General features: G+C 36.5%; 1 protein-coding gene across 1 annotated transcript in view; it reads right to left on the reverse strand.

The window, feature by feature from the left end:
• The window catches only part of CEP85L (centrosomal protein 85L), a 209,297-nt gene that overhangs the window by 171,360 nt on the left and 26,127 nt on the right, over positions 1-11,810 (reverse strand). The window lies entirely within an intron of this gene.

An 11,810-nucleotide genomic window follows, 5' to 3' on the forward strand; every position in this document is an offset into this window, starting at 1 on the left:
GCCTGTTTCCGATTCTGTGTCTCCCTCTCTCTCTGCCCCTCCCCCGTTCATGCTCTGTCTCTCTCTGTCCCAAAAATAAATAAACGTTGAAAAAAAATAATAAATAAAATAAAATGTAGTGAAACAATTATTACATTGTAGTGGTTGTAAATATATGTTAAATATGATAGTGGAAAAAAGCAACATATTTGAATTAATATGTTAAATATATATAAATACACTAACATTGTGTGGCTACTTATCTGTTTCACTTATATCTCAAAATTTTAGCATATCAAGTTGTCCCATTTTCAACCCATTTTTGAAAATGCATCTGGAAAAAGGAGATCACCTTATATTTGAACATATCTGAACTAAATTAAAATTAATTAATTAAAATTGGCCTTTTTTTCTCTACTTTGAGCCACAGACAAGGTATTTCTTAAACATTTCTAATATTTTCACGATGTTATGTTCAGGGAATCCATTTGTAACATTTTTAACTATCTAAAACTGAATATGGAAAGAGTAACATTTCACAGACTTTTCTTACAACACAGAAAGACTTACAAGTTTTTTTAAAACCTAGCAGAATAACTAATTTATACTTTCATTACAGTAATTGAGACTTCTGTCTTTAATGAACCTTGAATCTCCAATTACTGAACTGCAAAATGAAATCACAGAAAAGCCACCTGAATATCAAACACATTCATTATCATAAGTGCTCACAGAGAATATAAGAAGAATTAACAATGAACAAAGGAACTACAATTAAATTCACTCTTCATACATGTACTATAAATGATGACAAAATAAATTACATATACATATACATACATATGCATGTATATAAGTTATATATATGAAATTATATGACATTTTCCTAATTGGGTTATTATACAAATTTTTACATTACTTGGTCTTCATATTAATTAACTAGGTTCTTTTTTTTTTTTTTTATTACAGATAATTTCCTGATGAAGTTATGGAGCAAACTTAGCCTTAGAAAATTTAGGCAAGTTATTTATTCCATGAAAGATCACTGAAGAATAACTGTCTTCAACTGGGACCAAAAGATAGAGATAGCAGTTAGCTTTTATTTTCATAATCTAAAAAAAAAAAAAAAACATATGATCTCAGCAGGAGGGACCTATAGAGACACTAAAGAGGGGCAGGAGTTGGACGCATTTGATCAGCATTGGGGGAAAAAAGAGAGAAAGTCGTTATCCAGAGAATTCTGCACAGCGATGGCCTGAACGCTGCTGACTTCTTTGCTCACTTTTGAATGTCAATCTGCTTCTGGCCCAGGCCCAAGAGCTAAGTTTCAGATCATGGCAGGCTTAGGAGAACAGTGCAGAATGGAACATCTAATCCCACCCTGGCTTGCCCTAAAATGGCCCCTGAATTCATCCAGCTCCTGAGCCTGCTGCCTAAAGCTGTTTCTAGAAACTCAGATGCATAGAAGAGCAATGCCACTTTTGCTCCAGTTTTGAGTTTGGGTTTTACCACATAATTTTTTTAAAAGAATTTTCATCTTCCCACATACCATCTTTTAGAACAGATTGCTTAAAATTTCTTAGAGGAAATGAGTCATAGCTAGCCGATGAAAGTGTGCGTCTCCATATTTCCAGGACCAAGGTAGTCATCACCCTTGAGGTACCTACCTGCCACACGGGAAGCTGGTACCAGGCACTGGAGTTTTCCTGTTGCCTTTTCATCCAGGGACTTAAAATGAATTTCCTTAAAATGTTTCGGTACATGTGGGCATTCTCCTGCGAATACAACCTCTGTTGGCAAGTAATGTTTGTAAGCTGCAAAGTGGCTTTCTGCTGAGGTGACAGCCTGCCTCCCAGAGAAGGTGCCAGAAGAAGGAGACTTCGAGAGCCACCGTGAAGCTCATATGCCTTGATCCCTTTTCAGATACTGGCAAAGGGCCAGACCCAGAGTATTGCTACAGTGAGTAGCTGGGCGAAGTGGCAGATTGCCAGGTGACAGCCAGACTGTCATTTATAAAGTGATGGTTTTTATAGACTCCCAGTAACCCATACTGAACCCTGTGGTTTCTGGGAGAAAAAAGTACCAGATTATTCTCCTATTGGAAACAAACAAACAAAACAAACACTGGATTTAGGTTTGCAGGATCTATATTGGTCTTTTCAAAATACTTGGGTATTTATTTCAGTAAATAGCTTTTGCAGGATCATATGTCTGTAACTCACACTTTTACTGAGTCTGGGGATGATCTTTGCTATTCCAGTTGCCATTAAAGTTCCCTCGTCCCACTATGCCCAGGGGCTTTGTAATGCTGTCTGTAGCTGCCTCATTAACTCTCACCTCTCTTGGGTTCTTTGAATCTGATTTTTTTAATATGATAAGGAGGACGTCATTTAATGTGAAAAGTGTCAAAATATTCAAAGAAAAAAATGAGCATTGATAAACTGGGAAAAACATGATTACCATAAAATGTCCCCTTAAAATGTTCTTATAGTTGGATGTATAAACAAAACTAGTATTTATTAATGTGTCCTATTAATTCACGCAAGAGAGGATTATACTCTATATCCAGAGTACTTCTTTCTTGTACCTTGAAAAAAAATAATGAAAGTTAAGGTTTAATGAAATATGACTTATTCTTTTCTTATAAAATTAAATTTTTGTAAATCCTAAAGTTTTAATTTTTTTAAATGTTCATTTGAGAAAAAGAGAGAGGAGACAGAGAGTGCATGCACAGGCAGGGGAGGGGCAGAAAGAGAGAGGGAGAGAGAGAGAACCCCAAGCAGGCTCTACGATGTCAGCACAGAGCCCAATGTGGAGCCCGAACTCATGAACTGTGAGATCATGACCTGAGCAGAAATCAAGAGTCAGATGTTTAACCGACTGAGCCATCCAGGCACCCCATAAATCCTAAAATTTTAATCCTACATACACCAGCTAACTATTCATAAATACTCAGGACCATTATGGGGTTATTTTAGTTAAAATGTTTAGGGTCAATTCATTAAAGGATGGAAATTCAGATACAGAAATTGCTTAAGATCTTTACTTTGTCTTATAAAAAAACAAAAAAACAAAAAAAACCCTCAGAAAAAGGAATACCAAGCCTGGAGATCTTAAATCTCTAACAATGTAAGTATAATATAATTGATAACATTTTTTTTGTTGTTGAACTTAAGAGTATATCTAGATTTATAGAAGCTATCAATATTTCATACAGAATATTCAGAAAAAATAGAAAACAATTACAAATGAGAAACTGCGATCTATCTATAATGATTGTGCTAAAAAAGCAATACTAAAAACTACCTCCTGGGCCAACAATATTGTATCATAAAACTGTTTGTTAACTTTCAGAGGTTAACAAGAGGGCAACAACCTAAGCGTGAAAGGTGAGGTACCAGCACCAGAGACCCAGGTTCAGACATGGCCCTGCTCTCTGCCTCATTTATCAAATGGGACTGTTGCAGTATTATCCCATAAAGCTGTTGTGAGGAGCAAAAGTGATCATGTTTGATGAAGTGTTTTGCAAATTTTAGATAATTTAATCTTTTTAAGGAAAACAAAGGGCAGATAATTCAAAAGAGAAACTAGGGTGATAATGAAAAGTATTACCCAGTGCTGAGCACTGCACCAAAGATTTTACCTGCCCTGTTCCATGTAATCTTCATAGCAACATGATAAAGCATAGTAGGAATGATTATTATCTCCATTTTATGGATGAGGAAACTGAGGCACAGGGAAGTCAAAGGAAACATGGTTTGCAACTGGCAGAGCAGGAATTCAAAGCCAGTTCTACCTGATTCTAGAACCTGAGTACTTTCATAGTAGTGTTATGGGGAAAAGTTTAACTTCATTAGGAATCAAAGATTTAACAATTGAAAGATATGGAAATGGAAATACAAAGAAATGGTAAACATCAATTCCAGTTGTCTCTATGGAGAGAAGGAAGGAAGGAGGGGAGAAGAATTGGATAGAGGTTACACAAAGAATTTAACCATAGATATAATATTTTATTTTTATAAAAAACTATAAAAGTGTGGAAATGTATTAAGATTTGATAAAACAGGGCCAAAGGTTACTATTTTTCTTCATGCTTTAAATAATTCATGGTAATGGGGTGCGTGGGTGGCTCAGTCGGTTGAGTGTCCAACTTCAACTCAGGTCATGATTTCACAGTTTGTGGGTTCAAGCCCCACATCAGGCTCTGCACTGACCATGTGGAACCTGCTTGGAATTCACTCTCTCTCCCTCTCTCTCTGCCCCTCCCTCATTCACACTTTCTCTCTCAAAAATAAATAAACTTAAATAACTCATGGTAAAAAATTAAAACAGTGAATTAATGGCACCCTATTTTGTTTATATGAAAACAAAGTAATTCAGATGATCTGGTTAAAGTCTAGAGAAAGTAATATTCTCATACAGTTCTGGTGATATAAAATGGTCCAACTCTTTTGGAAACTAACTTGGCAATATGTTTCTAAAGCTATAAAAATAAACATACTCTTTGGTTCAGTAAATTTCCTTTTGGTACACTATCCTAAGAAATAATTATCAAAATATGCATGCACATTCACATATAAATACACATGCTGGAAAAACTATATGCATAAAGATGTCAACTGTAGTATTATTTATAATAGTGGAATGTAATAAACAATATAAAATTTTAAAAATTGTTAATATTATGCAGCCTTTAAAGTAACATTTAATTATGAAGGCTATATAGCAATATGTGCAATGGTTGTGAGGTAACATTAGTTGAAAAAAAGTCAGAATATGAAATTGCATATCCCCTAGAATTAAATCAATGAAAAAATATGCATAGAATAATGTTTAGGAAGAAACGCCTTATAATGATGAGTATGGAACTAGTACTAGGATGATCAGATCATGAATATTTTTCTTTCCTTTCTCTTTCGAATTTTGGGTAACAATGATCTGACATATTGGGGTTTTGTTTTGTTTTGGTATTTATTTATTTATTTATTTATTTATTTATTTATTTATTTATTTTAAGAGAGAGAGCAAGCGGGGAGAGGGGTAGAAAGGGAGGGGAGAGAGAGAGAAACAGACAGAGAGAGACAGAGAGAGAGAGACAGAGAGAGAGAACCTTAAGCAGGCTCCACACTGCTCAGCACAGAGCCCGACTCAGGACTCAATCTCACAAACCATGAGATCGTGACCTGAGCCTAAGTCAAGAGTTGGATGCTCAACTGACTGAGCCACCAGGTGCCCCTGCCATATTGTTTCTGTAATGTAAAATTATTACATGGTAAAAACTCAGCTTTGGAAATAATGAGTTATGTCTGAAAATAAACTAGAATTCAAGGGAGAGGACAAGGAGCTTCAAGGAAGACTATAAACAATCCACAGTCAGTTGAAGAGTTCAGAGGAGGGGAGGTCCATCATGCTGGGGTCTTTAGGAGAGTGTCCCGAAGAAGGAGCCACCAGTGGCTTTAATAATTTGTAGAAATAGGCCTAGAGGAGGGTCTAGGGGAAGGGGGCAGGCAAGCTTCAAACAGTAGAAAGATATGAGGTAGGCAACAGCACTTCATGTTTTATTTTCAGTTTTTATCTTCTGATTCTTTTTCAGAAAATGCAATGACTTTAAAGTTGTCATGGTTGAATTAATTCCACAAAACAACTGGTTGTAGAATCATAGCAACATAATTATGAGCTGTGCTTCTGGCTCCAAATCTTTCATCTAAAAATAATCACAATGACTACATCTTGGGAAAACAAAGCCGTTACCTATTCTTGTGCTCCAGCTATCTTGGTGGTCACTTACTGGAAAATGGATCATGGGCAAAATAACTGCATGTTTTTAGAACTGTGGCTTGTTACTCTTACCTTAACAGAGTTGATTAATGAAATGATTTTTAACTTTCTGTCTACAGGCATTCTCTTAAGTATGAACATGACTTAGGAAAAATCACACAAGCCCGCCTGTGTTCCCCAAAGAACACCACCCTGGCACTCCTGAAAGGCGATGTTGTTCCTTCACGGAGTGTATTTCCTTGTGCAGAAAGGAGCCGGGAGGTCAGGGGTGGAGCTGTGGTGAGTAGGTAAGTCTCCCACAGGGGCAAGATGAATGAGTCTGTATGCTCCACTGCTCCCCACATACGCCAGCTGTTCCTTGCCCAGCTTCCTTGGGTTAGGTAAATACTCATTGAATAATATATGAATTGACGGGATGAATGATGATGGTTATCATTCACAGAAGGATTACTTTGTGCTAGGAGTTTATGTCCATGAACTCATATTGTGCTAAGAATCCTGCTGAGTATAGATCTCAAATGCCAGGGTTCTTAGGTTCTACTAACTTTAGCTTTCTTCATCCTTTTAAAAATAAAAGTGTTCCATTGCCATCTCATACACTGGTGAGAAATCTGCTGTTCCTCCCCACTTCTCCAGGTTTCTCTTTCTCCTCTCACATTCTGTTTTCCTGCACGGGCCAGATCATCCAACTCCCCTCTACATCCCTCTTGTGTTTGCCTTCCCTTCTGTTGTATTGCCTTAGTCAGCACCGTGAACACATCAACCCAATTTTGTCACTCCCAAAGTATCACCCACATATGCCTGTGTGTGTAACAGACATTTTTTTTTTTTTTTATGTTCAGGTGAAAAGATAAGGAATGTGGTGCCAAAGTGACAACTCAGTATCGGATATTAACACTACTGCCCCAAATAGAGCTACAGACTGAGCTATTTTGCTGATTTATTTCCTTCCTGAGGTTGATACTTTCATCTCAAGCTCTAGGATGCTCAAAATACTTGCTAATCATTGAAGACACTTTAGTTCTCTGTCTGGGGCTTCCTTGCTCTCCTCCAAAGCAGACCCATCAGGGTGTTTTGCTACACTTAGAGTATGAGGAATCAGAAGGCTTGCAGTCTGGTGTAGTTTTAAATAGCACCCCCTCCCCCAATGCTATGTTAGTATCCACATTTTATACAAGATGAAACAAGGTTAGTGAAATTAAGTGATTACCCAAGAAAAAGGGCCAGAACATGAATTAAAAGCTTGGCTACCTAACTCAAAACTTATCCTCCTCCTATTAAACCAGGATGCATATATGAGAGAGTCAATATTTACTGAATGTTTATAACATGCCTGGCTCTGTTCTAACAGCTTTAGGGGCATTAGCTCATGAAACCCTCACAGGAGCTACTATCAACTTCACAGGTACAGAGATAGTAGGTAATTTGCCCAGAGTCACATAGCTAACAAATGGAAAGGTCAAGATTGGAACCCAGAAAGTCAGTCTGTATGGTTCTAATCATTAGCTACAGTGCTCTACCAGTTACATGCTCTAGATCCCCTCAGTCCTTTCTGTGGCTGGAAATGGGGGCAGAACTGGGTGACAGTTCAGTCTGTACCATGACAATGACCCCAGTGTGGTTTAGAAACTCACATTTTCTGAAGCCATGAGAGTGCAGGAGCATTGTGGGGTCTGAAGGTATGAACTAGATTTCCTCAGTGACAAACAGCGTGATAACCTTTATAAATGCTGCTTTTGAAAATTATAATGTAATTGAGCCTTTTCTTATTGAATGAGTTGCTAGAATTTCATTTAATTCATTTAGGTAGTCATTCAAGATTTATCTACCGTGTCTTCTGTATGTCAGGTACAGTTAGGCACTGACCGAAGAAAGATGAATCCTTCACACCCAGGTCCTGGAGTAGCTCAGAATCTTGTGGGGAACTTACAGTCTAGTGCACACTATAACATGACTCATTTGTCAGAACATTACACATTTGCTGATACTTAAAGCTTGAGAAAGTCCTACTTAAGATCAATATATATAAGAACTGTCTAAGAATTTGTCTTTGGAGAAAGAGAAATGGCTCTCTCTTCAGTGGAAGCAAACCCTCCAACATAAAAAAAAAAAATAGATAAGCAGAGTCTGAGTAACCACCCACGTGGCCTTGCCACCAAGATTCTACAAAGAGCATTCAAACACATGATGACCTGAAAAGTTCTCAGCCTGGAGTTCATGATTCATATTCCGAGTGTTAAGAGGTCACATCAAAAGGAGTATTGAGATCTACATGAAGGCTAAAAAGGCAGATTAAATGGTAAGATCACAAAGAATGTTTTTTCCAATACTGATCTATGGAGGATAGTGCCGAGATTCTAGAATTCTCTGCCAAGTTCTTTAGAGAAAAAAATTATTAGTATAAAGGAGGCATTACATTGGATCATCACTGCTTGATAGTACCATTTTTCAAGAATATAGAACTTGCTTTGATTTATTTTATGCTCAAAGCTCCAATCTAAATTTTGGTTTCCTGAGTGGACATGACCATTAGGGCAAGATGTCCCATGAAGATAACAACTAGCAATTCTTTGGACAGGAACATCTCTCATTTTAAATTAATAAATAGACATCTTCACTTATAAAATGGATCTTAAATATGAACCAAAGCAGTGGTTTTTGAGCTATATCCCTAGGGCCTCACTTGCAAACAGCAAGTTTTAAATTGCATGAAAACTGTGCATTGTTTTGTATTTGGTTTATATACTGGAGAATCTCAAGAAGATTTCATTCAAAAAAAAAAAGGAGGTCCACTGCAAAAAGTAAACACCTCTGAAATTTTGGTCCATTTCTCTATTCACAAAGAACTGAGGCCCAGAGAGTTTAAATGATTCACTAAAATGGCAGAGGCAAATCTTAAAATTAGGCCACCACTTCCAACCAATCCACTGTACAGACCTTTTACACCTTGTCTCACAAGGCACTGTGAGTCTGGAGAGCTGGAAGTCACCCAAGCCAGTGTAAATCTAGGAAACCTATATATTTCTAGTACTGCATCAGCTAAGGATTAGGCTTCAACTGGGAATATTTTACTAAAATACTGACTGGCCAGCCCCCATTTATTATTTATATAATTAGGTGCTACCTAATCTAATTTGATCTTGACAATAATCTATTGAGTTGGACAGAGCAAGCATCTCCCCAGGGCCACCTCTCAAAGTTGTCGATTTCCTTAAGCAAACACATAGTAGATTTTTTTTTTTTAAAAATACTCCAAATTCTAGTCTTCTGACTTTAGAAAGACAGGTTTAGTTTAATAGATTTTGTCCTCTTTTATCCAACTAACAAGGATTTGCAGTGCCTTGGTAAACAGGAGACCAATGATGTTACCAAATATATAGAAAACCCTAAAGACTCCACCAAATAACTTCTAGAACTGATAAATGAATTCAGTAAAGTTGCAATATACAAAATCAATGTGCAGAAATCTGTTGCATTCTTATATACTAATAATGAAGCAGCAGAGAGTGAAATTAAGAAAACAATCCCATTTATAATTGCATCAAAAACAATACAATATCTAGGAATAAGCTTAACCAAAGAGGTGAAAGACCTGTATTCTGAAAACTGTAAAACCCTGATGAACAAAACTGAAGACAACACAAAGAAATTGAAAGGCATTCCATGTTCATGGGTTGGAAGAACAAATATTGTTAAAATGTCTATACTACCCAAAGCAATCTACAGATTTAACGCAATCCTTATCAAAATGCTAACAGAATTTTTCACAGAACTGAAACAAACAGTCCTAAAATTTGTATGGAACCACAAAAGACCTTGAATAGCCAAAGCAATGTTGAAAAAGAAAAATGAATTCAAGTTGTATTACAAAGTTGTGGTAATTAAAACAGCATGGTACTGGCATAAAAATAGACACATATCAATGGAACAGAATAGAAAACCCAGAAATAAACCCACAATTGACAAAGGAAGAATGAATATACAATGGGAAAAAGACAACCTCTTGAACAAAAGGCGTTGGGAAAATTGGACAGCTACATGCAAAAGAATGAAACTGGACGATTTTCTTTCACCGTACACAAAACTAAACTCAAAATGGATTGAAGACCTAAATGTAAGACCTAAAACCATGGAAATCCTTGAAGAGAGCACAGGCAATAATTTCTCTAACATTGACAAGGTAACATTTTTCTAGATATGTATCCTGAGGTAAGGGAAATAAGAGCAAAAATAAACTTTTGGAACTTCCTCAAAATAAAAAGTTTCTGCACAGCAAAGTAAACAACCAACAAAACTGAAAGGCAGCCAACAGAATGGGAGAAGATATTTGCAAATGACATATCCAATGAGGCCTTAGTATCCAAAATATATAAAGAACTTATAAAACCCAATGCTCAAAAAACAAATAACCCAATTAAAAAATGGGCAGAAGACATGTACAGACATTTCTCCAAAGCAGACAGACAGATGGCCTACATGAAAAGATGCTCCACATCACTCATCATCCGGCAAATGCAAAACAAAATTAGATGAGATAATCATTTCACACCCGTCAGAATGGATCAAATAAAAAACACAAGAAACAACAAGTGTCGGTGAGGATGTAGAGAAAAAGGAACCCTCGTGCACTGTTGGTGGGAATGCAAACTTGTGCAACCATTGTGTACAATGGTACGGAGGTTTCTCAAATATCTTACAACCGAGTAATTGCACTACTACTGCTACAAAGAATACAAAAACACTAACTCAAAGGGAAACATGCACCTCTATGTTTACTGCAGCATTACTGACAATAGCCAAACTATGGAAGCAGCCCAAGTGTCCACTGATAGATGAATGGATAAAGAAAATGTGGTCTATATGTATACCACAGATATATATGTGTGTGTGTATATATATATATATATATATATATATATATATATATATGCATATTATTCAGCCATAAAAAAGAATTAAATTTGCCATTTGTAACAATATGGATAGAGTCAGAGAGTATAATGCTAAGTGAAATAAATCAGTCAGAGAAAGACAAATACCATATGTTCTCACTCATATGTGGAATTTAAGAAATAAAACAAATGAGCAAAGGAAGAAAAAAGAGACAAACCAAGAAACAGACTGTTCACTACAGAGAACAAATTGATGGTTACCAGTGGGAAGGAGGTGGGGGAGTATCAGTGAAATAAGTGATGGGGATTAAAGAGTACACTTATCATGATAAAAAAAAATATATTTCAGGGGGCACCTGGGTGGCTCAGTCGGTTAAACGTCGGACTTCGGCTCAGGTCATGATCTCATGGTTCATGAGTTCAAGCCCTGCATCGGGCTCTGTGCTGGCAGCTCAGAGCCTGGAGCCTGCTTTGGATTCTGTGTCTCCTTCTCTGCACCTTCCCACCCTTCTCCAAAAAATAAATAAACATTTTAAAATTAAAAAAACAAACCTTTTTAAAAACATTTATTTATTTTTGAGACAGAGAAAGATGAGCCAGGGAGGTGCAGAAAGAGAGGGTGACAGAGGATGTGAAACGGGCTCCATGAGCCCGATGAGGGGCTTGAACTCATGAACTGTAAGATCATGACCTGAGCCTAAGCTGGATGCTCAACCAACTGAACCACCCAGGTACCCCTAACAAAAATGTTTTAAAAGAAAATTTGAAAGAAGGAATTAAGAAATATTAAATCAATCTAGACATTGTTTTAAGAGATTATCAATTGCAAATAAGTGATACTGACTTATATGATAAAACTATAACATTGTATAATATTTTCTAAAATAATTTATCATACATGATCCCATTACAACATATGAACATGATATGTACAATCATGGTTCATTTTGGAATCTAAGTACTGTTTGAACAAGTTTATCAATGGCTTCAGTAGTTATTAATTCATAGAGCAAAGTTTCTCTAATTTGAAATTAATAAAAATTAAGAACTATGATCAGTCAAAAAAAAAAAAAAGAATTTGCATGGCCTATGGAGACAGGAGGCCAATGACGTCATAAAATAGAACAGCTTCCAAAACTGACAGATATAAAAGATAGAGGA

This window comes from Herpailurus yagouaroundi, unplaced genomic scaffold (assembly GCF_014898765.1).
Source record: "Herpailurus yagouaroundi ecotype Mexico unplaced genomic scaffold, PumYag 139, whole genome shotgun sequence".
NCBI classification, from domain to species: Eukaryota; Metazoa; Chordata; class Mammalia; order Carnivora; family Felidae; genus Herpailurus; species Herpailurus yagouaroundi.